At 34.6% G+C, this 24,455-nt stretch overlaps 1 long non-coding RNA gene across 1 annotated transcript in view; it reads left to right on the top strand.

Annotated features, from left to right (window-relative positions):
* Nucleotides 1-4,419: 4,419 nt before the first annotated feature.
* LOC129059352 (uncharacterized) overlaps nucleotides 4,420-24,455 on the top strand; it is a 221,931-nt gene continuing 201,895 nt past the window's right edge. Inside the window, exon 1 of the long non-coding RNA XR_008525171.1 lies at nucleotides 4,420-4,614. This is a non-coding gene — a long non-coding RNA (uncharacterized LOC129059352). The remainder of the gene's footprint in view (nucleotides 4,615-24,455) is intronic.

Consider the following 24,455-nt stretch of genomic DNA (forward strand, 5'->3'; position numbering starts at 1 on the left):
ACTTTTTCTTCTTTCTATACTTTAACTGTGTATCATTAAATTTCCAAGTATTTGAGTATAGCCCTTATATATTTTCATTTTTATTGTAGTCTGAAAATACACTTTATATTATTTCTGTTTTTTGAAATGTGTTAATGTGTGGGAGGGCCCACAATGTTGTCTGTCATTATATGTTCCATGTGAGCTTGAGAAGAATACGTGTGCTGTTGTTGTTGGATGGAGCATTCTATAAATTTTGATTGCATTAAATTGATTGATAGTGCTGATCAGGCCACTAGTATCCTTATAGATTTATTTCTATATTTATCTGCCAGTAAGTAATACAGGGGTAATAAGTTTTTGAACTAAAATAGTATATTTGTTTACATTTATTTTGGTCTTATCACCATTTTGTCTCATATTTTGATATTGTTTTGTTAGGTGGATACATTTATAGTACTGGTATTACTTCTTGAAGAATTAATATCTTTATAATTATGTATTGCTTCTTTTATTATGAATAATCTTTCTTGTAAATTTTTTTGTCTGAAGTTCATATATCTATTCCAGGATTTTTGTGTGTGTGTTTGTATAATATATGTTTCTCTATCTCTTTACTTTTAATTTACATGAGTCTTTATATTATAGTGAGTTACTTAAATAAAATTTGTATTTTTTGTTTTATTTTATATTTTAATCTACTCTGATAATATCTGTATTTTAATTAGTGAATTTATAAATTTACCCTTAAAGTGATTACGGATTAATATTACCATATCTGTAATTGTTTCTTATTTGGTGCATTTTTTCCTTCATTCTTTCCTCTTTTTCTTTGAGCATTTTATATGATTCATTTGATTTCTTCTTTTAACATACTAATTCCTTTTATGTTTCCATGGTTGCTCTAAAACTTTTAATATCCATTAAAAGTAATGTAAGTCCATTATAAAATAACACCGTAGCCTTTCACATGTAATACAAGTAACATAACCATGTATACCTAACTCCCCACTTTTCTCTCTTATAATATTGCTGTCATTCATTTCTTGTTTTTTTTTAATTAACTGTATGCAATATGTTTTCAAATTGTCTCATAGTTCTTGGATATTCTGCTTGTTTTAAATTTACTTAGTTTTTTCATTCTTTTTCTTTTTGCTCTTTAATTTGGGAAGCTGACCTATCTTGACCTATATTTTAAGCTCACCAATTCCTTTTTTATCCTTGTCAAGACATCCCAACATTTCATAAGAAAATTTATTTATTTATAATCTTTTTATATTTATAAAATGTAATTTTGGCTGTTACTTAAAATTCTATTTCTGTGCTTACAATGACCATATGTTACTGCATTCTGTAGTGTTTTAAATACAGCCTTTAACATAGTAATTATTGCTATTTTTACATTCCCTGTCTGATAATTCCAAGATTTCTGCTATTTTTTAGTTTTATTCTGATTGTGTTTTCATTTGCATTTGGCGTGCCTTATCATTTGATGTTGAAAGTTGTACACCTTCCATCAAGCAATGAGAAATAAGGTAGAACCATGTGTATTTAACTAATATGACTAAAAATTAAGCTTTAAAAAATTTTTGCTCTATCTATAAGTGCCAGAGGCTCCATTTCTTCCCAGTTTTTTGATATTTTTCTCTACTCTTGACTTTGGTTTTTCTACATACTCCTGCTCAGAGATAGTCTGTGAAGTTTAGCTCCTTCAAATTTAATACACTGTTATACTGAGTTTGGCTGTTGTCCAACAAAGTGTGAAGAATGATGAGCTGTCTTTAATCTTTTAATTAAATCTCAATATTTTGTGTGCCTATGTCTCAGGCTGTTACCTTCACAAGTGTTTATACAGTAGTATTGTTCTTTTTTCAACCTTTATAATCTACTATTTTCCCTGGCTACAGCATTCCCAATATATTTCCTTTAAACCCTGACCCTGCAAACTATATGCTTTCCCTCTTAGGACAGAAAAGCCAATGGAGGCTGGGGTGGAAGAAATATCCTTCTCTCAGCTCAGGAATCACAGAGATGACTTGGACCTCAGTTCTTTACTTGATCTAAGGAGATCACTACTCTTTAGTGTGTCTTTTCTTCCTCCTCTTCCTCCTCCTCCCCTTCCCCTTCCTCTTCTTCTTCTTTCCTCCTTCCCCTCCTCCCCCTCCCCCTCCCTCTCCCCTCCTCCTCCTCCTCCTCCTCTTCCTTCTTCTTCTTGACAGGGGCCAGAAGCAGTGGCTCATACCTGTAATCCCAGCACTTTGCGAGGCTGAGGTGGGTGGATCACCTGAGGTCAGGAGTTACAGAGCAGCCTGGCCAACATGGTGAAACCCCATCTCTACTAAAAACACAAAATCAGCCAAGCACGGTGGCACACATGCAATCCCAGCTACTCAGGAGGCTGAGGCAGGAGAATCACTTGAATTCCGGAGGCAGAGACTGCAGTGAGCCAAGATTGCGCCAGCACACTCTAGCCTGGGCAACAGAGTGAGTGAAATGAATGAGACTACATCTCAAAAACAAAACAAAACAAAAAGGCATGAGTCATGACCTCCAAGTTTGCTACACATCAAAGCTGTAACTGGAAGACTCTCACTATAGTTTTTCTCTTTTTAAATTGTTTTTAAAAAATATGACAAAAAAGACATAACTTTAGATTTGTTTTTTTTTTTTTTGGAAATTTTGTTACCACATGGTTTATTGATTGATACTAATCTTAAATCCAAGAGTTGTCATTAAGTATACAAATAGTATTTTAGAGTATCAACCCAAAATTTAACTGTTTATGTAAATTTTAAGTGTAATAATTGTTGTGTGTGTACATGCATGAACACATTCATACTAAGAAACAGACCCAGCGAAGATAATATGTATGATACAAAATGAGATACTTCTCAACAAACATTCACTCCTTTCTGGCTCCATAAATTTGGGATTTGCTCTCTGGCTTGCTGTGGTCAAAAGGGAGTAAAGTGAGATATAAGCAAAGGCTAGAAATATGATTCAGGAAGTTGGCCTGTCTTATTGCTGTTGTCAAAAGGGAGTAAAGTGAGATATAAGCAAAGGCTAGAAATATGATTCAGGAAGTTGGCCTGTCTTTTTGCTGTTTTGGATCTGCCATCGAAAGACACTGATTTGAGGAGCTGAGTAGTAACCAATGATTTAAAGAGCGTTAGGAAATATACGGAGGAGATTTGCATGTAATCTGCAGCTTAACATTAAGTCAAGACAATCATATATGAGTCTAGCGGAGCAATAGTCACCCTTCAAACATGGAAATATGGGCATAAGCGTTAGAAGCCAGAGTGAATTAGTGTTGATTACACAGCAAGAAATGGCTTACTAAAAATGTAATGTTAATTACAATATGTGGAATTACAATCAAATTTATTAATCAATGTAACTACATCACATGGGTAAAAAAAGAAATTATATTGTACAATTTAAGATGTAAATACTCCTTTTCTCTCTAATATATGAAGTTAAGTCTTACATAACTCTCAATGACTGAAGATAAATACAATTGTGTAAAGAAATTTGCTAAGATAATTATCTCTCCAAACAATTTATAAATGAAATATATTATTTAACTATTTAGATATAAATTATAAGTGATAAACGAGTGAGAAGAACTTTTAGAAGGGGTCAAAATTAAGCAAGATATTTTTCTTTTTGCTAAATGCCCATCTCACAGGTTTTTTTTAAAAAAAATTGTTTTGCTAAACGATAACTAAGCAAGTTTCAATGTTTTTTAAGATGTATAGGTCATGAATATAATTTTATTAATGTCATAGGTGGTGTGAGATAAAATATTTGAGGCATTTTTGAATTGCATCCAGATTCTACACTTTGTTTCATTAACATTTTCAAATAAATCTTAAAGTATTATAAATATTTAATATTTTAAAATTTTGGAACTCATCAAAGATATTGAGAGGTGACAGCGTGCTGGCAGTCCTCACAGCCCTCGCTAGCTCTGGGCGCCTCCTCTGCCTGGGCTCCCACTCCGGCGGCACTTGAGGAGCCCCTCAGCCCACCACTGCACTGTGGAAGTCCGTTTCTGGGCTGGCCAAGGCCTGAGCCGGCTGCCTCAGCTTGCAGGGAGGTGTGGCGGGAGAAGCGCCAGCGGGAACCGGGGCTGCGCGCGGCGCTTCCGGGCTGCGCGCGGCGCTTGCGGACCAGCTGGAGTTCCGGGGGGGGCGTGGCATTGGCGGGCCCTGCGCTCAAGCAGCCGGCAGGCCCTGCCGCCCGAGCAATGAGGGGCTTAGCACCCGGGCCAGCGGCTGCGGAGGGTGTACTGGGTCCCCCAGCAGTGCCAGCCCACCGGCGCTGCGTTCCATTTTTCGCTGGGCCTTAGCTGCCTTCCCGCAGGGCAGGGCTCGGGACCTGCAGCCTGCCATGCCTGAGCCTCCCACCCCCTCCGTGGGCTCCTGTGCCGCCGGAGCCTCCCGGATGAGCGCCGCCCCCTGCTCCAGGGAGCCCAGTCCCATCTACCATCCAAGGGCTGAGGAGTGAGGGCGCACGCCGCGAGACTGGCGGGCAGTTCCACCTGCAGCCCCGGTGTGGGATCCACTGGGTGAAGCCAGCTGGGCTCCTGAGTCTGGTGGGGACCTGGAGAACCTTTATGTCTAGCTCAAGGTTTGTAAATACACCAATCAGCACCCTGTGTCTAGCTCAGGGTTTGTGAATGCACCAATTGACGCTCTGTATCTAGCTACTCTGGTGGGGCCTTGGGGAACCTTTTTGTCTAGCTCAGGGATTGTAAATACACCAATTGGCACTGTATCTGGCTCAAGGTTTGTAAACACACCAATCAGCACCCTGTGTCTAGTTCAGGGTTTGTGAATGCACCAATGGACACTCTGTATCTAGCTACTCTGGTGGGACCTTGGAGAACCTTTGTGTTGACACTCTGTATCTAGCCAATCTAGTGGGGACGTGGAGAACCTTTGTGTCTAGCTCAGGGATTGTAAACACACCAGTCAGCACCCTGTCAAAACAAACCACTGGGCTCTACCAATCAGCAGGATGTGGGTGGGGTCAGATAAGAGAATAAAAGCAGGCTGCCTGAGCCAGCAGTGGCAACCCGCTCCGGTCCCCTTCCACACTGTGGAAGCTTTGTTCTTTTGCTCTTTGCAATAAATCTTGCTACTGCTCACTCTTTGGGTCCACACTGCTTTTATGAGCTGTAACACTCACCGCGAAGGTCTGCAGCTTCACTCCTGAGCCAGCAAGACCACGAACCCACCAGAAGGAAGAAACTCTGAACACATCTGAACATAAGAAGGAACAAACTCCAGACGCGCCACCTTAAGAGCTGTAACACTCACCGTGAGGGTCCCTGGCTTCATTCTTGAAGTCAGTGAGACCAAGAACCCACCAATTCTGGATGCAATAGTATCTCATTGTGGTTTTGATTTTCATTTTTCTAATGATCTGTGATACTGAGCTTGATATAGGTTTGTTGACCACATATATGTTTTCTTTTGAAAAGTGATTGTTCATGGCTATTGCCCACTTTTTAATGGGGTTGTTTTTCCCCTGTAAATTTGTTGAAGTTCCTTATAGATGCTGGATATTAGATCTTTGTCAGATACATTGTTTGCAAATATTTTCTCCCATTCTGTAGGTTGTCAGTTTACTCTGTTGCTAGTTTCTTTTGCTGTGCAGAAGCTCTTTAGTATAATTAGATCTCATTAATCAATTTTTACTTTTGTTGCTGTTGTTTTTGGTGTCTTTATTATGAAATACTTGTCAGTTTCTATGTCTATAATGGTATTGCCCTGTTGTCTTCCAGGGTTTTTATAGTTTTGAGTTTTACATTTAAGTCTTCAATCTATCTTGAGTTGATTTTAAAAATATATATATATATATTTATATATAAATATATATAAATATATGTATAAATATATATTATATATTATAATTATAATTATATATTATATATAATATATATTATATATTATAAATATAATATATAATATATAAATATATTATATAATATATAATATATAATATATATTATATATAAATATATTATATAATATATAAATATAGAAATATATAAATATATATTTTATATATATATATAATGAAAGAGAGGGGTCCAGTTTCCATTTTTTGCATATGGCTAGCCAGTTACATCAGAACCATTTATTGAATAGGAAGCCCTTTCCCTATTGCTTATTTTTGTCATTTTTATCGAAGATGAGATGGTTGTGGGTGTGCAGACTTATTTCTGGGGTCTGTATTGTATTCCATTGGTCTATATGTCTGTTTTATACCACTACCACACTGTTTTGATTTCTGTAGCACTATAGTACAGTTTCAAGTTGGTTAGATATGCCTCTATCTTTGTCCTTTTTGCTTAGGATTGCCTTAGGCTTTGTTTATTTGTTTGTTTCTAATGAATTTTAAAAGAGTTTTCTTTTCTAGTTCTGTGAAGAATGACATTGGTAGTTTGACAGAAATAGCAAATCTGTAAATTTCTTTGGTCAGTAAGGCCATTTTAATTGTATTTATTCTCTCTATTCTCAAGCATAGCATATTTTTCCACTTGTTTATGTCATCTTCTCTGATTTTTTGAGCAGTGCTTTGTAATTCTCATTGTAGAGATCTTTCACATCCCTTGTTAGCTGTATTCCTAGGTATTTTATTTTTTGTATCCATTATAAATTAGATGGCATTCCTGACTTGATTTTCAGCTTGGCTGTTGTTGATATATAGGAATGCCAGTAATTTCTTATGTTGATTTTGTATCCTGAGATGTTGCCAAAATTGTTTATCAGCTGGAACTTTTGGCCTGAGACTATGGGGTTTTCTAAATACAGAAACATGCCATCTGCACACAGGGATAGTTTGGCTTCCTCTCTTCCTATTTGAATGCCCTTTATCTCTTTCTCTTGCCTGATTGCCCTGCCAGGACTTCCAATAGGAAGAGGAATGTTGAGGAAGGGCACACTTTTCTTGTGCTGGTTTTCAAGGGAAATGCTTCTTGATTTTGCACATTCAGCGTGATGTTGCCTGTGGGTTTGTCATTGATGGCCCTTCTTTTTTTTCTTTTTTTGAGGTTTGTTCCTTCAATGCCTAGGCTATTGAAAGTTTTTAACATGAAGGGATGTTGAATTTTATCAAAAGTATTTTCTGCATCTATTAAGATAATTATGTAGTTTTTGCCTTTGGTTCGGTTTATGTGATGAATCACATTTATTCATTTGCAGATATTAAACCAAACTTGCACCCAGGGAATAAAGTCTACTTGATCATTGTGGATTAGCTAGCTGTCTGATGTGCTTCTGCATTCAGTTTGCTAGTGTTTTGTTGAGAATTTTTACATCAATGTTAATCCAAGATATTGGCCTGAAGTTTTCTTTTTTTTTTTTTTTCGCCGTGTCTCTGCTAGGTTTTGGTACCACAATGATGCTGACTTAATAGAATGAGTTGGGGAGAAGTCCTTCCTCCTCATTTATTTGGGAATAGTTTCAGCAGAAATGGTACTAGCTCTTCTCTGTACATCTAGCAGAATTTGGCTGTGACTCCATCTGGTCTTGGGCTTTTGTTAGTTGGTAGTCTATTTGTTACTGGTTCAATTTTGGAACCTGTTATTTGTCTTTTCAGGGAATCGGTGTCTTCCTGGTTCAGTCTTGGGAGGGTGTGTGAATCCAGAAATGTATCCATCTCTTCTAAGTTTTCTAGTTTGTGTGCATAGGGGTGTTCCTAGTAGTCTCTGATTGTTATTTGTATTTCTGTGGGGTCAGTAACAACATCCCATTTGTCATTTCTAAATTTGTTTCTTTAGACTTTCTCTCTTTTCTTCTTTATTAATCTGCCCAGCCACCTATCTACTTTACTAATTTTTTCAAAAAGTCAGCTCCTTGATTTGTTGATCTTTTGAATTTTTTTTTTTTTGTGTCTCGATCTTATTCAGTTTAGATCTGATTTTTTAATGTCTGTCTTCTGCAAGCTTTAGAGTTGGTTTGCTCTTGTTTCTCTAGTTCCTTTAGCTGTGATGTTAGGTTGTTAATCTGAAATCTTTCTAATTTTTTGATGTGGACATTTAGTGCTATAAATTTCTCTCTTAACACTGCCTTAAATCCCAGAGATTCTGGTAACTTGTGTATTTGTTCTCATTAGTTTCAAAGAATTTCTGTTTTATCCTTAATTTCATTATTTACCTAAAGCCATTCAGGAGCAGGTTACTTACTTTCCATGTGTTTCCATATATTTGGGCAATTTTTAAATTCTTTATTTCCATTTTTATTGTGTGTGGTCCAAGAGTGTGTTTGATGTAATTTCAGTTCTTTCACATTTGCTGAAGATTGTTTTATGACTATATGATTGATTGTAAAATATGTGCCTTGTGGTAATGAAAAGAATGTATATTCTGTTGTTTTGGGTGGAGAGTTCTTCAGAGGTCTATGAAACCTATTTTGTCCAATTTTGAGGTCCTGTCCTGAATATCTTCTGCCTTGATGATCTAAGTGTCAGTGGCGTGTTGAAGTTTCCCCCTATTATTGTGTGGGAGCCTAATTCTTTTTGTAGGTGTCTAAGAACTTGCTTTATGAATCTGGGTGTTCCTGTGCTAGTTGCATATGTATTTAGGGTAGTTAGGTCTTCTTTTCAAATTGAATCCTTTACCATTATGCAATGCCCTTCTTTGTCTTTTTTTTTTTTTAATCTTTGTTGGTTTAAAGTTTGTTTTGTCTGAAATTAAGATTGCAACCCCTGCTTTTTTTACTGATTTACATTTGCTCAGTAGATTTTCCTCCATGTCTTTATTTTGAGCCTATGGGTGTCATTGTGTGTAAGGCTGGTCTCTTGAAGACAACATATCAATAAATCTCGCTTTTGTATCTAGCTTGTCACTCTGTGCTTTTTAAATGAGACATTTAGCCTATTTACATTCACAGTTAGTATTGATATGTGTGAATTTGATCCTGTCATTGTGTTATCAGCTGGTTATTATGCCAACTTTTTTATGTGGTTGCTTTACAATGTCACTTGTCTATGTACTTAAGTGTGTTTTTTTATTGGCTGGTAATGGTCTTTATTTTTCATATTTAGTGCTTGTTTCAAGATCTCTTATAAGGTGGGTCTGATGGTAACAAACTCCCTCAGCATTGGTTTATCTGAAAAGGATCTTATTTCTCCTTCCCTTAGGAATCTTGCTTTGGCAGGTATGAAATTCTTGGTTGAAGACTTCTTTTTTTAGGAAGCTTGTAGGGTTTCTGCTGAGAGGTTCACTGTTAGTATAATAGGGTTCCATTTGTAGGTTACCTGCCTTTTGTCTCTAGCTGCCTTTAATATTCTTTCATTTCAACCTTGGAAAATCTAACAATTATGTGTCTTGGAGATAATCTTCTTCTTGTAGAATCTTGCAGGGGTTCTCTGTAATTGCTGAATTTGCATGTTGGCCTGTCTAGTGAGACTGAGGAGGTATCCTGAAATATGTTTTTTAAGTTGTTTGGAAAGTTTAATAAGGTATCTGAACATAAAATTAATATAAATTGCTGGTGCCTTTCTCTACATAATTGACAAATAAAATTAAATTGTTCATTTCTTAGAGGACACAAAACACAATTGTTAAAAATGTGGAGAAATTCATCTATTTATATTAGAAAATATAATATAAAAGTATCAATTTTCCTCAAGTTTATTCATACAGTCAATGTGATTTCAATAAGATTTCCACAGAGTTTTTAAAATATCTATTAAGAGGATTTGAAATTCATTTGGTAGATTTTATGCCCAAGTATCTATCTAATTATAAAATTAGAAAGAGAAAATAGTATATTTTACATCCAAGAACAGGCAAAATACTGCTGCAGAAAAAAATAAATGTGGGATTTGCCCTAATACTTATTGAGATGCGAAGCTGTAGTTAATTCTTAGAAAACTGATAGGAAATACTATTGGTACAAGAACAGACAAGATAATAGTTCAATGGAATATAAGTCTATTAAATTTATTGGCTGGGCATGTTTGCTGACACCTGTAATCCCAGTGCTTTAGGAGGTTCAGGTGGGTAGATCACTTAACGTCAGGAGTTTGAGACCAGCCTAGCCAAAATGCTGAAACCCAATCTCTACTAAAAGATACAAAAATTAGCTGGGGGTGGTGGCTTGCACCTGTAACTCCAGCTGCTGGGGAGGCTGAGGCAGGATAATCACTTGAACTCAAGAGGTGGAGTTTGCAGCAAGCCAAGATCATCCCACTGCACTCCAGTTTGGGTGACAGAGCAAGACTCTACCTCAAATAAATAATAAATAAATAAATAAATAAATAAATGTCTTATATCTTGCTGATATGACAAAAGTATCCCTATTAAGAATGCATATTTTAAAAAAATTATCCACATAGTCTTTACCTAGCTTTAGATAATATGAATGTCTTACCATATTGCTTTAAATCTCCTCCTTTTCTTCCAAAATAAAACAGAAACATGAAGAAAAAAGAAAAGAGTACATAAAGACAATAAGAAAGTGCAATTAAAACCAATAGAAAGTGGGAAAAGTCAGGAATTTACATTCTGGAGAGAGGAGTCACATAGAGGCAAACATCATTGATAATGAAGACATTAAAATAAAGGTCATAAGATAAAATTTTATGAGCATTTGATGCAGAAAATTAATACATTTGAAAACATCAGATGTCGAAGTAGATGCTGATGAATGTACAAGTATCCATTGATACAACCACACTGGCAAAGAGTTTATTAGTGTATGATTTTATAAAGATGAGGAATTACATGCTCTATACCTTAAAACACTGTTTCCACTTCTTTATACAAGAAAAATTCTTTCACACATTAACTCAGAGATTTATACAAGTATATTCTTATCAGCTATCCACAGTAGCAGAAATTAGGAAACATAGAGGCCATCAAGAGGAGACTGTTACACTCAAATAATGTGATTTGCTACATTTATCCAAGTGAAAGAATTACAAAGCAAGTACTCTAATATAAATAAACACTTATGTACATAACATTAAGTATAATATCAACCCACTAGAAATAAAATCAGCATATAAACTCATATAAATATAACATAAAATATAATATATATACATATACCCTATATACAGATACATAAAAATTATATGGATAAATTCCTGGACACATACACCCTCCCAAGACTGAACCAGCAGCAAATTGAATCCCTGCATAGACCAATAACAAGTTCCTAAACTGAGGCAGTAATAAACGCCTACCAACCAAAAAGAAAAAAGCCCACGACCAGAGGGATTTACAGCTGAATTCTACCAGACGTACAAAGAGGAGTTGGTACTATTTCTTCTGAAACTATTTCAAACAATTGATAAGCAGAGATTCCTCCCTAACTCATTTTATGAGGCCGGCATCATTCTGATACCAAAACACAGCAGAGCTACAACAACAACAAATTTAGGCCAATATCTTTGACAAACATCGATGTGAAAATCCTCAATAAAATATTGGCAAACTGAATGCAGCAGCACATCAAAAAGCTTATCCACCATGATCAAGTTGACTTCATCCCCAGGATGCAAGGCTGGTTCAACATATGCAAATCAATAATTTATCACATAAACAGAAACCACATGATTATCTCAATAGGTGCACAAAAGGCCTTTGATAACATTCAACAACCTTCGAGTTAAAAAGTCTCAATAAACTAGGTACTGATAGAAGATACTTCAAAAAAATAAGAGCCATTTATGACAAAGCCACAGCCAATGTCATACTGAATGAGCAAAAGCTGGAGGAATTCCCTTTGAAAACCATCACTAGACAAGAACGCCCTCTCTCACAACTCCTTTTCAACGTATTATTGGAAGTTCTGTCCAGGGCAATCAGGTAAGAGAAATAAAATGTATTCAAATAGGAAGATAGGAAGACAAACTGTCTCTGTTTGCAGATGACACAATCCTATATCTAGAAAATCCCTTCATCTCAGCCCAAAAGCTTAAGCTGATAAGCAAATTCAGCAGTCTCAGAATACAAAAGCAATGCCAGAAGTCACAAGCATTCTTATACATCAACAACAGACAAATGGAGAGCCAAATCATAAATGAACTTCCAATCACAATTACTACAAAGAGAATAAAATACCTAGGAATGCTGCTAACAGGAAAAGTGAAGGACTTCTTCAAGGAGAACCACAAACCATTGCTCAAGAAAATCAGAGCAGGCACAAACAAATGGAAAAACATTTCATATTCATGGATAGAAGGAATCAACATCATGAAAATGGCCATACTGCCCAAAGTAATTTATAAATTCAATGCTATTACCATTAAACTACCAGTGATGTTCTTCAGAGAATTAGAAAAAAAAAACTGCTTTAAAATTCATATGGAATAAAAAAACAGCCTGTATGGCCAAGACAATCTTAAGCAAAAAGAACAAAGCTGGAGGCGTCATGCTACCTGAAATCAAACTATAATACAAGGTTACAGTAACCATAAAAACATGCTACTGGTACAAAAACAGACATATAGACTAAAGGAACAGAATAGAGAACTGAGAAACAAGACTGCACATGTACAACCATCTGATCTTTGACAAACCTGACAAAAACAAGCTGTATTAATCCATTTTAACACTGCTGATAAAGACATACGTGAGACTAGGTAATTCCTAAAGAAAAAGAGGTTTAATGGACTCACCGTTCCACGTGGCTGGGGAGCCCTCATGATCATGGTGGAAGATGAAAGGCAAGTATTGCATGGCAGCAGACAAGAGGAAAAAAAGAGAACCAAGTGAAAGGGTTTTTCCCTTATGAAACCATCAGATCTCATCGGACTTATTCACTACCACAATAACAGTATAGGACATAACGCCCCCATTATTCAATTATCTCCCACCGGTACCTCCCACAACGTGGGAATTATGGGAACTACAATTCAAGATGAGATTGGTGGGGAGGGGACACAGCCTAACCATATCACAATCAGTGGGGAAAGGATTACCTATTTAATACATGGTGCTGGGAGAACCGTCTAGCCATATGCAGAAAATTGAAACTGGACCACTTCCTTACACTTTATACAAAAATTAACTCAAGATGAATTAAAGACTTAAATGTAAAACCCCAAACTATAAAAACCCTAGAAGAAAAATCTAGGCAATACCGTTATGGACATAGGCATGTGCAAAATTTCATGATGAAAACATTAAAAGCAATTGTGGCAAAAGCAAAAGTTGACATGTAGAATATAATTAAACTAAAGAGCTTCTGCACAGCCAAAGAAACTACCATCAAAACAAACAGACAACCTATAGAATGGGAGAAAATTTTTGCCATGTATCCATCTGGCAAAGATCTAGTATCCAGAATCTACAAGATACTTAAACAAATTTACAAGGAATAAAATGAATAACTCCATTAAAAAGTGGGCAAAGGACATGAACAAACACTTTTCAACAGAAAACTTGCATGAGGCCAACAAACATATGAAAAAATAAAACATTAAAGAAATGCAAGTCAAACAACAATGAGATACCATCTCATGCCAGACAGAATGTGATTTTTAAATAGTCAAGAAACAATAGACGCTGCTGAAGCTGTGGAGAAATAGCAACATTTTTACACTCTTGGTGGGAATGCAAATTAGTTTAACCATTGTGGAAGACAGTGTGTTGATTCCTCAGAGACCTAGAACCAGAAATAGTATTTGACCCATCAATCCCATTACTGAGTATATACCCAAAGAAATATATCATTTTATTATAAAGATACATACATGCATATGTTCACTGCAACACTATTCACAATAGTAAAGATATGGAATCAACCCAAATGCCCATCAATGATAGACTGAATAAAGAAAATATGGTATATATACACCATGGAATACTATGCAGCCATGTAAATAAATGAGAGCATGTCCTTTGCAGGGACATGGATAGATCCAGAAGCCATTATCCTCAGAGAACTAACTCAGGAACAAAAAACCAAACACCAAGAGTTCTCACTTACAAGTGGGAGCTGAATAATGAGAACACATGGACACAGGGAGGGTAACAACACACACTGGCGCCTGTCATGGGAGACTGGGAGGTGGTTGAGCATCAGGAAAAATAGCTAATGCATGCTGGGCCTAATACCTAGGTGATGGGTTGATAGGTGCAGCAAACCACTATGGCACATGCCTACCTATGTAACAAACCTGCACATCCCGCACTTGTATCTCCGAACTTAAAATAAAATAAAAAATAAAAAGACTGAACCAAAATTTAGGGTAGCATTTACCTCAACCAAAGAAAATCTTTAATATGAAATGAGGTAGAACATAAAAGCAAATATAACTTTATACCTGTGTTCATATTTTCATGGCATAAAGGTAGTTTGGGAGGGATGTTTAGTTCAATATTAATGAGTCTATGATATAAAATAAAGTATAAACATACATAGATAATGTATGAAAGAATAAAGTTTTAGCATCCTTGGCCTTCTAACTAATAATATTTTTTATATTTTAAAAGTTTTATAAAAACAAGAAATTTGTGGCTAGGGCATATGTGACCCACAATACATAGATTATTTTATCTTTTACAAAAATACAAAAAAAAACTTTACCAAACTCTTTTCTCAACACAAAGATAACTTACTCACTGGCAATTACTTTTACATTTTTCTTCATCCTTTCATAGATATTTCAGGTATTTGCAAAAATACATATATATTTATTCACTTTTAATAATAAAGTGTTGTATAGTATAGTTGTATTCTGAACTGTACTTTTTAACAACTTAATATATTCTGCAATATTTCAAGTCATTCTATATGAAAGTGACTAATTATAATTTTTGTATTTCAATACATAAATACAATATGATTTATTAACATTGTTCTTTCTTAAAGGACATTTAGATTGATTTCCATGTTTTGGTGTTTTAAAGCAATGTTCTTTACATTAACTATCTCTCACAGGTGAGATATTGTAAATACAAACACTTCTGGTACAAGGGTTATGTGCGTGTCTAGATTAGATACATATTAGCACACAGCATTTTTAGAGGCTATACAAATTTGCACTTCACTGGCAATGAAAAATAATGACTCTTTACACTGTTCTATGACTAGTGTACTCTTTTTCAGTAATCATCTCCAATCTGTTTGGCAAAGATAAAAATTCATTGTTTTTTTTTCTTAATTGACAATCCTCAATGAAAATAGTTTAGATTGGTGCTGTTTTTAAAAAGATAGCAGTTCTGGTTTGGATTTGTTTTGATCATCTACTTCTATAGGAATGTGTCTGATTTAACTTTGTTTCTACCTTTTAAGGCAAGATTTGGTAAATTATATACTTTTAGAAAATAGATTTCACTGAGGTGATCAACTTCATTTCTATAGCATTATCAAACTAATATATCATGGCCAAGTGTAGTGGCTCATGCCTGGAATCCAAGAACTTTGGAAGGATTCTTGAGCCCACGAGTTCAGCACCAATCTTGGCATCATAGCAATACACAGTTTCTACAGAAAAATAAGCTGGGCATGGTGACCTGTGCCTGGACTACCAGCTGAGGTGGGAGGATCGCTTGAGCCCTGGAGGTCGAGGCTGCAGTGAGCCATAATCATTCCACTGCAGTCCAGCCTGGGCAACATAGTGATGCCTGTCCAAAATAATAATAATAATAATAATAATAATAATAATAATAATAATAATAATAATAATGATGTATCACAACCTTTTAAATTTCCTCATTTTGTTTTTTAATCAATTATTACACATTAGGAATATGAATTTTTCTCAATATGTAAATTTTAAATCTATTTTTAATAATCATTATTTGGATTCTTATTCTAATTTCTAATTTCTTAACTTATTATTTTTATTTTTATTAGTTATTCTGTTTTGTTTTCTTTAGTATTATTGTGTTTTTCTAAAGAATTTAATTGATTGCATGAATCATGTAATTTTCTTCCTAATTTATTCAGTTAATATTTAATAGTGTAAATTTGCTTTCTTTTGCTAACTTTTGCTGTTTTTTAACCCATTTATATATTTTTACATGCATAATTTATTTTTATGTTCTTACTTATGATGGAGTAACTGGTATCTGAATGACCCTCTTGGGAAAATAATTTATAAAATTAGAGAAATTATATTTGAAAACACATTTCAGGGATTTTACATCAGTTATCTACCTATTGTCTCTGTGAGAAGGGAAAAATCACAAGATGAACTCCATATTTTCTCTGGCTCTCAGCCTAGGGACTCTTCTCAACCATATGCAGCAACCTGATTCCAATAAGAGCATGATAGACCTGCTGAAGTAAGGAGACAAAAAAACTTGTGACAACTGAATCAGCTAGAATGCACAAAGTGCAATGTTGAAGGTGAAAATGTATGGAGAGGAGGCAACCTAGGGGCTCCTGCAACTCTGCAGCTTAGGACCAAACTGAACATGCGTGCACAGAGCGAGACTATCCAAGAAATACCAGAGAATGGCAATTCTGTAGTTGGAAACCGAACAGAAACACTACAGGTTGGGAAGTGTAGGGGTTGACTAGTGCCTAAAAGTATGGGATGTGAAAATTTTGGCCTGCAGAAGATCTCCTTAATATCCATTGCTGACTTTGCAAATAAATTTGCTTTGAGTAAAACAGTGCCATATAAGTAAAATATGCTCTAAATATTAAGCAAAATGTTTCTAAGTGATCTCAGTTTCAAAGAATAAATCAAAATTAGTCCGTTCTTACACTGCTAATAAAGGCATATCCCAAACTGGGTAATTTATAAAGGAAAGAGGTTTAATGGACTCACAGTTTCACATTGCTAGAGAGGCCTCACAATTATGACAGAAGGCAAAGGAGAAGGAAAGGCACATCTTACATGGCAGGAGGCAAGAGAGCTTGTGCAGAGGAACTCTCATTTATAAAATGATCAGATATAATGAGACTTATTTATTACCTTGAGAATAGTATGGGAGAAACTGCCTCTGTGATTCAATTATCTCTGCCTGGCCCCACCCTTGACATGTGGGTATCATTACAATTCAATTTGAGATTTGGGTGGGGACACAGCTAAACCATATCAGCACTGAATAATAAAAATTCCTCGTATCAAAATGTAGGAAATTTGGCTAAAACAGCATTCAGAGAAAAATTTGAGGCTTTAAGTATTCATAGTAAAAAAAAAGAAGAAAAGTAAAAAAAAATCATCTAATTGAACAGAAAAATTAGAAAAGCAACTTAGTGAATAAGTAAACAAGTAAATAAGCAGATGTAAATAAATGCTAAAAATAAAGAAAAAAATGAAAAACAAAACAAATGAACTAAGCCAAAAATAGTCTTTTGAAAAGATGAATAACATTTACAACCAAATATACAGACTGATGTGAGAAATCAAAAGGAAATGTAAGGGTTACTAAAATTAGGAATTAAAGGGAAAATATCTCTGTAGAGTATTGAAATATTAAAATATTAACTGAGGATAATATAGATAGCTTTATATCACTAACTTCAAAAAATTAGCTCAGAATAATTCCTCCTTCTCAATGATACATTAAAACATTTGACAAAATTCAATATATCCATTCATGATAAAAAAAAACTCTCACAACAGTAGGTATTGAAGAAAATACCATCAAACTTTCAAAGACTATCTCAAAAACCACATGGCAAATATCAAACTTAATAGAGAAAAAGTGAATAACTTTTCCCCAAGATCATAAGCTAGCAAAAAATGCTCTCTCTCTTCAATCATGCAAGTAGGTTTACTTACTGTACCATACTGTAGAGAAGGTTCTAGGTAGTCTATTAAGTTAAAAAGAAATTATACGTATTGGAAAATATAAACGTAAAGTTTTCTTTATCTCAGATGACATGGCTGTTTTTGTAGAAATGAAAAGCAACAATGATAACTGTATTTGTCTGTTCTCATGCTGCAAATAAAAACATACCCAAGACTGGCTAATTTAAAAAGGAAAGAGGTTTAATTGACTTACCATTCCACATGAATGGGGAAGCCTCACAATCATGGTGGAAGGCAAAGGCTCATATTACATGGTGGCAGGCAAGAGAGCATGTGCAGGGGAACTTTTTTATAAAACCATCTGATCTCATGAGACTTATTCATATTATGAGAACAGCATGGGAAAAGCCTGCCTCCATGTTTCAGTTACCTCCTACCAGGTCCCTCCCATGACGCACGGGGAACATGGGAGCTACAATTCAATGTCAGATTTGGGTGGGGACACAGAGCCAAACTATTTCTATAACCAAAACAAGAAAATTGCTAGAATGATTAAGCAGTTTAACAAAATCACAAGTTATGAACTTAATATAGAGAATCAATTGCATGTTTCTACAGTAGCAGCAAATTATTGGAAAATAAAGTTTAAAACTGCCATTTACAATAACATTAAAATCAAAATGTTTCAGAACACATTTAATGAAGTATGTATAAACCTCTAAAATGGAAACTGCAAAGTATGTTAAGGGAAGTAAATAATATCTAAATAAATAGAAGTGGTAGCTAGATTCTAGGCTGACCCTCAAGATTCATACCTACTGATATATATGCCCTATGTAATCCCTGTCCCATAAATGTGGGCAGGATCTGGGAATATGATGGGTTATTACTCCTGTGGGAAGATCATTATATATGGCAAATGTGAAGGACTTTTGTAGACTTAAGGTCCCAAATCAGGTGACTTTGACTCATTTAAAAAGGAAGATTGGCTTTCCTAGGTTTTTCTGACTTAAACAGTGTAAAGTATTTAAAAGAGAGATTAGACACTTTCTAAAGAAAGAGATGCTCTCCTTCTGGTCTTAAAAAAGCAAAGAGCCATGCTGTAAACTACCCGTGGATCTGGGAAGCCTCCCAGTACCGAAGGCCTCAATCCAATCACAGCCAGGGACTGAATTTTGCCAACCACTGGAATGATCTGAACAAGTCCCAAGCTCCACGTGAGAACACCATCTGCCCAACATTTTGATCTCAGCCTAGTTAAGACTCTGAGCAGAAGACCCAGAGAAGTCATGCTAGGGTTTCTGAATCATAAAAACTGTGAGGTAATAAACATATATTGCCTTAAGGCAGTAAAACTGAAAATTTTTATGTATTACAATACAAACTAATAAAATAGAGACATGTATCACATTCACAGAATGAAAGACTTCATATTATTATAATTTCCAATTTCCAAAAATCAATATGTAAATTAAGGCAATCCTAATTAAATTTCAAAAGGTTTATTCTAAAAAGTGACAAATTGGACTAAAATATTTTAGGAAATGCAAAAAGCCTAACATTTCTAAAATCATGTTTGAAAAAGAACATACAAAATTGAGGGATTCACCTTTTCGAAGTTCACAACTTACCATAAATCTTCAGCAGTTATCATAATATCTAATTCTCACATGATACATAAATAAATCATTGTATAAATTAATAAATACAGAAATACAACCCCGAAGACACCACTGATTAACTTTCAACAGAGGTGCCAAAGTAATTCAATGTACCTTGATACCTTAAAGATAGCAGTGTACCTAATTAGGTAGGTGAAGATTGAAGTTTATTTTTCCACACAAGTGTTTACCTTTAAACAATGTGGAACAAAGTAGATATTTGTGCGAAAAGATGAACTTCAATCTTCACCTATGGTGATACACAAAAATAATTGAAAATGAATTGTAGAAATAAATTTTAAAACCACAGATATTAAACACCTACATGACAACATAGGAGAAAATCTATGCAATCTTGGTATAGGCAAAAGTTTCTTAAATAGCATACAAAAAGTATTACCGAAAAGGGCAATGTTGATAAATTGTACCTTATCAAAATAAAACTTTTTGCTCTTCAGAAGATACAAAAAAAAATAAAAGAACATGAATGGACGAGCCATAGTCTAGGAGAAAATATATAACACAGTACTTCCATCTGCAATATTCAAAAACCTCCCACAAATTAAGGAGATTAAAAAATCCTATGTAATGTAAAGCACTTGCATAAACATGTCCCAAAAATAATATGTAACTGGAAAATATTTGCCTGAAGAGAACAATGACATTATTGGTCACCAAAACACTGCAAACTAACATCCTTGGAATATATCACTTATATTAACTGGCATGCTAAAGTTAAAAGGGTATCAACTGCAACAGTTCATAAGGATGTAGAACACAGAGCTCTCACACATTCCAGAGTGTCAATAGGTAAATTTATTTTTATTTTTCTCTTTGGAAAACTGGCTGACCCTCTCTTTAAAAAGTAAGCCTAAACTTATCATATGACACAGGAGTCAAACATCTAAGTATTTTTCCAAGGAAAATGAATATATGTGTTCATAAGATCACTTATAAGTGAATGGTTGGAGCCACTTTAATCATAATACCAAACACCATATACAGACTCATGTCCTACAGTCCATCCAAAGATAAATGAATAAATAATTTTGGTATAATCCCCCAATAATATGTAACTAAGAAGAAATGAAACATAGAAATAGTGATACCCATGATAATATGGATGAATTTTACAGACATTATGTTGAGAGGAAGAAGCCAGGTACATAAAGATATTTGTTGTTTGCTTTCATTTTTATTAAATTCTAGAATGATTGTAAAATCAATAATTAGGGATCCGTCACCCAAGATGAAGTACACAGGTATGATCTTGGCTCATTGCAACCTCCACCTTCTGGGTTCAAGTGATTCTCCTGCCTCAGCCTTCCGAGTAGCTGGGACTATAGGTGCCCGCCACCACGCCTGGCTAAATTTTGTATGTATAGTAGAGGCGGGGTTTCGCCATGTGTGCCAGGCTGGTCTCGAACTCCTGACCTCAAATGATCGACCCACCTCGGCCTCCCAAAGTGCTGGCATTACAGGCATGAGCCATTGTGCCCAGCCTAACACACACACACACACACACACACACACACACACACACACACACACTTGACTTAATAATATCTGCAGTGGGTTTATTTTTGCTGGCTTTATTTTCCCTAATTTGTCAATACCCAATTAATTTTTGAACTCATATATAGGTTTAGCAACCTGTAAGGCAATCATTTCTCATTTGGACCTTGTGATAAGTAAATCTTCAAATGCCTTAGGAATTTGTAAGTCAAGACAAATACTGCTACATACTTCTTGAGTTAGCTATCCTGTTATAATCCCATTCTCAGTTGATTTTTTACACCATAGCAGAACTTACAAGGTTCTTCGTCCATGTGAAAGTTTTGCTGCCACAGCTTTGAATTTGTTCAGCTTATACTGAAGTTTTTCAGTTTATTCAATGTTAAAAAAATATTAGTCATTATGTCAGATTTAAAATTATTTATATTTATGCATTTTAACTAAAATTATCATTTTGTGGAATGAGTCAAATATTAAATATTGAATTTGCTGCACATTTACCAAATGAATGTTACTATCATTTGACTCACTGTATTTACAATATGAGATATTTATTTATTTTTTTCTTATAGTAAATGAGTCAGTTTTTCTTGCTTATATTCTTAAAAACACACCTGGAATTTTAAAAGTTATTTTAAAAAGCAGGATCAATATTCATATAATTTCATATACCCATACATAAATTCTTTCTCATAATAAATGAAATCTTACAGTTGAAAGTAAATTTAAAACTCATCAAATAACAGCTGGCGAAACTGAAACCCTGCCTTAATATATAAATCAAACAACATTTATCAGAAAACATTTGCAAACTCAAGGTAGGATAGTGTGAAGGAAATATTTTTTAAAATAGGACTCCATGTAAATTTTAGATAGATTTTTTTCTAATTATGTGAAGAATACCATTGGTAGTTTTATAGGAGTAGAATTAAATCTATAAATGAACTAAATCTATAAATCTATAAAATGATGTCTTTTGGCCTAAGAACAGAGCACCTCTTAAAGACTTGCTGGAAAAAAGCTAGAGTGAAATTCCATTTTGCTCCATTTCTCTTACCTTCTGACATTCTCTCAGTGGCTGAAATCAACATCTATCTTTGTCCTATTTGTTTCTGTCATATAGATCAATACTCTACAACAGAAAGCAGAGTGGAAATTTTAAAAAATACATCAGTTGTCTTAGAGAGGATAATTTTTCTTAATGACATTTAATGTTGCATACAAAATAGCAAAACAAAATTATTTTGAGAACACATAAAAAATTAATTTGTTCTAATTGACTATATATTAGATCACAAAATACTTTTAAATTCACAATAAAATCATACATTTACTCATGAATTTACTGATACATCAAATACTTATCAACTCTCCACTCTATACCAAATATGACTTTATCCAAGGGGATGAAACAGGGAGTGAACTCCCTCTGACTACAAAGTTGCTTCCCTTTAGCTTATACCGTGTGGAGAGACAAGAGAGTGAAATAGCTAATCTACAGAAGATCACTTAGAGATAGATGTGGGAAAAATTGGAGAGTGTAAAGGGATTTCAAGAGACAGGGTATGATGTGGGGGATCTATGTTTGTTAGATTGACTAAGGGATGCCTCTCTGATTAGATGGCCCACTAACAGTATATTAATTCCCCAGCCCTGCCATAACAAATTACGACAACTAAGTTGTTTAAATAAACAGAAATTCATCATCTCCCAGTCCCAGAAGCTAGAAATTAAAAACAGAGGTTTCAGCATGGTGGTACTCCCTTTGAAACTCTGGGTGGAATGATCTTTTGCCTCTTGCCAGCTTGCTGGTTTGGGATGTCAATTCTTGGTTGGAAGATGATACACCACTTCAGTCTTTTACTTTGTTGTCACATCGTGTTCTCTGTTTGTGTCTCTATCTGCTCTCATAGTGTTCCCCTCCTGTCTCCTCACAATATCTTTGTATAAGGAAACCAGTCATATTCAATCAAGAGCCCACCCTGCTCCATTATGACTGCATCTTAACTAATTATACCTACAATGACCGTATTTCGTATAAGGTTATATTCTGAGATACTCGGGGCTAGAAATTTGGGGGGTAGCCACAATTCAAATCATAACAAACAGTAAGCTCAAGTACAGCAGGAACTGAGCCATGAGAGGGTCTGCAAAAAGAGCATGACAGGTTGATATTATTGCTCCTAATGCAGAAACTCACTTAGGGTGTACATGTAGACTTACCATTCATTATAGTTTTCCCAAAATAGTTTTAGTTTATTGCTGTGGTCTCAGTATAAATTTAATAAATATCATTTAACAAAAAACTGCAGGCACCCTCATTGGACAAGAAATTACATGTTCTTCGTATGTGTAAAAAACACAAGAAGTTCAGTGTCACTGTAACAGAGTGAGTATGGAGGAGATTATTTTACAGAGATGGTGATTCAACTGTATATGATATTGTTTTCCCAGGTAAGGTCTTTGCATATAATTTTGCATCTCTTGAGAGGGGTTTTTAGCAAAAGGTAAAATGATATATTTATTGAATTATAACACATGGAGAAAATCTGCAAAAATCTTACCTATAGCTTAACAAACGGTAAAAAGAAAAAAAAGTGAATATATTCAGGTAATCATTACTAAGTAATGGTTAGTAATGAGTAAGGTCAAGAGACAGAGCATTACTAGCAATTTTGAGGTTTCTCCATCATCCCTTCCTAAATATTTCTCCCCTTCCTCACATAAACACCAAATAATTTATAAATTTTAAACACATGGAACCAAACTGTATCACTTTGTGTTTGGATAATTTACAGTCAATATGATTGCTAGATTAATGCATATTGTTATAATTTATGTATGTATATCACTGTTGATGAGAAATTGTATTGTTTCTAATTTTCAACTTTTATATGGCAATGTAAATAATCTTGTATATATATTTGGTGTAAATCAGAAGTGAAATTTCTGAGTCATAGGTTATTGGTATGTTTAGCTTTAATGAATGCCAAACAGTTTTTTGAAGTGGCTGCATCAATGTATACACTCCATACAGTGTAAAGTAGTTTTGTGGTTTTATATTTTCACAAAAATTAGTATTGCCATCTGTATTGTTTTATTTCAGATATTCTGATATTTATGAATTGTTATCTTATAATGATCTTAATTTGTATTTGTGTTTTCATAATTATAAGATGTTTGAAATATTTTGTTTAGTGAACATTTGGCCTGGCTGATTTGGGAAATGTTACCTCAAAGTTTTGTTTTGTTTGTTTGTTTGTTTTTTCAGTGTAGAGAGGTTGTTTTTAATTGTGTATAAGTAACATTAGACAAAACCATTTAAAGTCAATAAATTTTTATTCAAGGAATTCCATGTTGTGATTTCTTCCACTGTCCGTTAAGGTCACTTTAGATCCTCTAAAGAGCTGTAGTCAAAAGATTTATCTTCGTTAGCCATTTTTTAATGAAATCATGCTTATTTTAATCCAGTTGTCCTTTTCAGCCCATAATCCTTTTATTTTGGTTTCTGTCATCTCCTTTTGATATGGATATGCTGATGAAGACTTCAAAATTCAGCAAGAATCTTTGGGATCTAATTTCTTCAACCAATTTACTTTAGGGTCCTTTTTACTTTAG

The sequence above is a fragment of the Pongo abelii genome, chromosome 4 (assembly GCF_028885655.2).
Source record: "Pongo abelii isolate AG06213 chromosome 4, NHGRI_mPonAbe1-v2.0_pri, whole genome shotgun sequence".
Taxonomy (NCBI): domain Eukaryota; kingdom Metazoa; phylum Chordata; class Mammalia; order Primates; family Hominidae; genus Pongo; species Pongo abelii.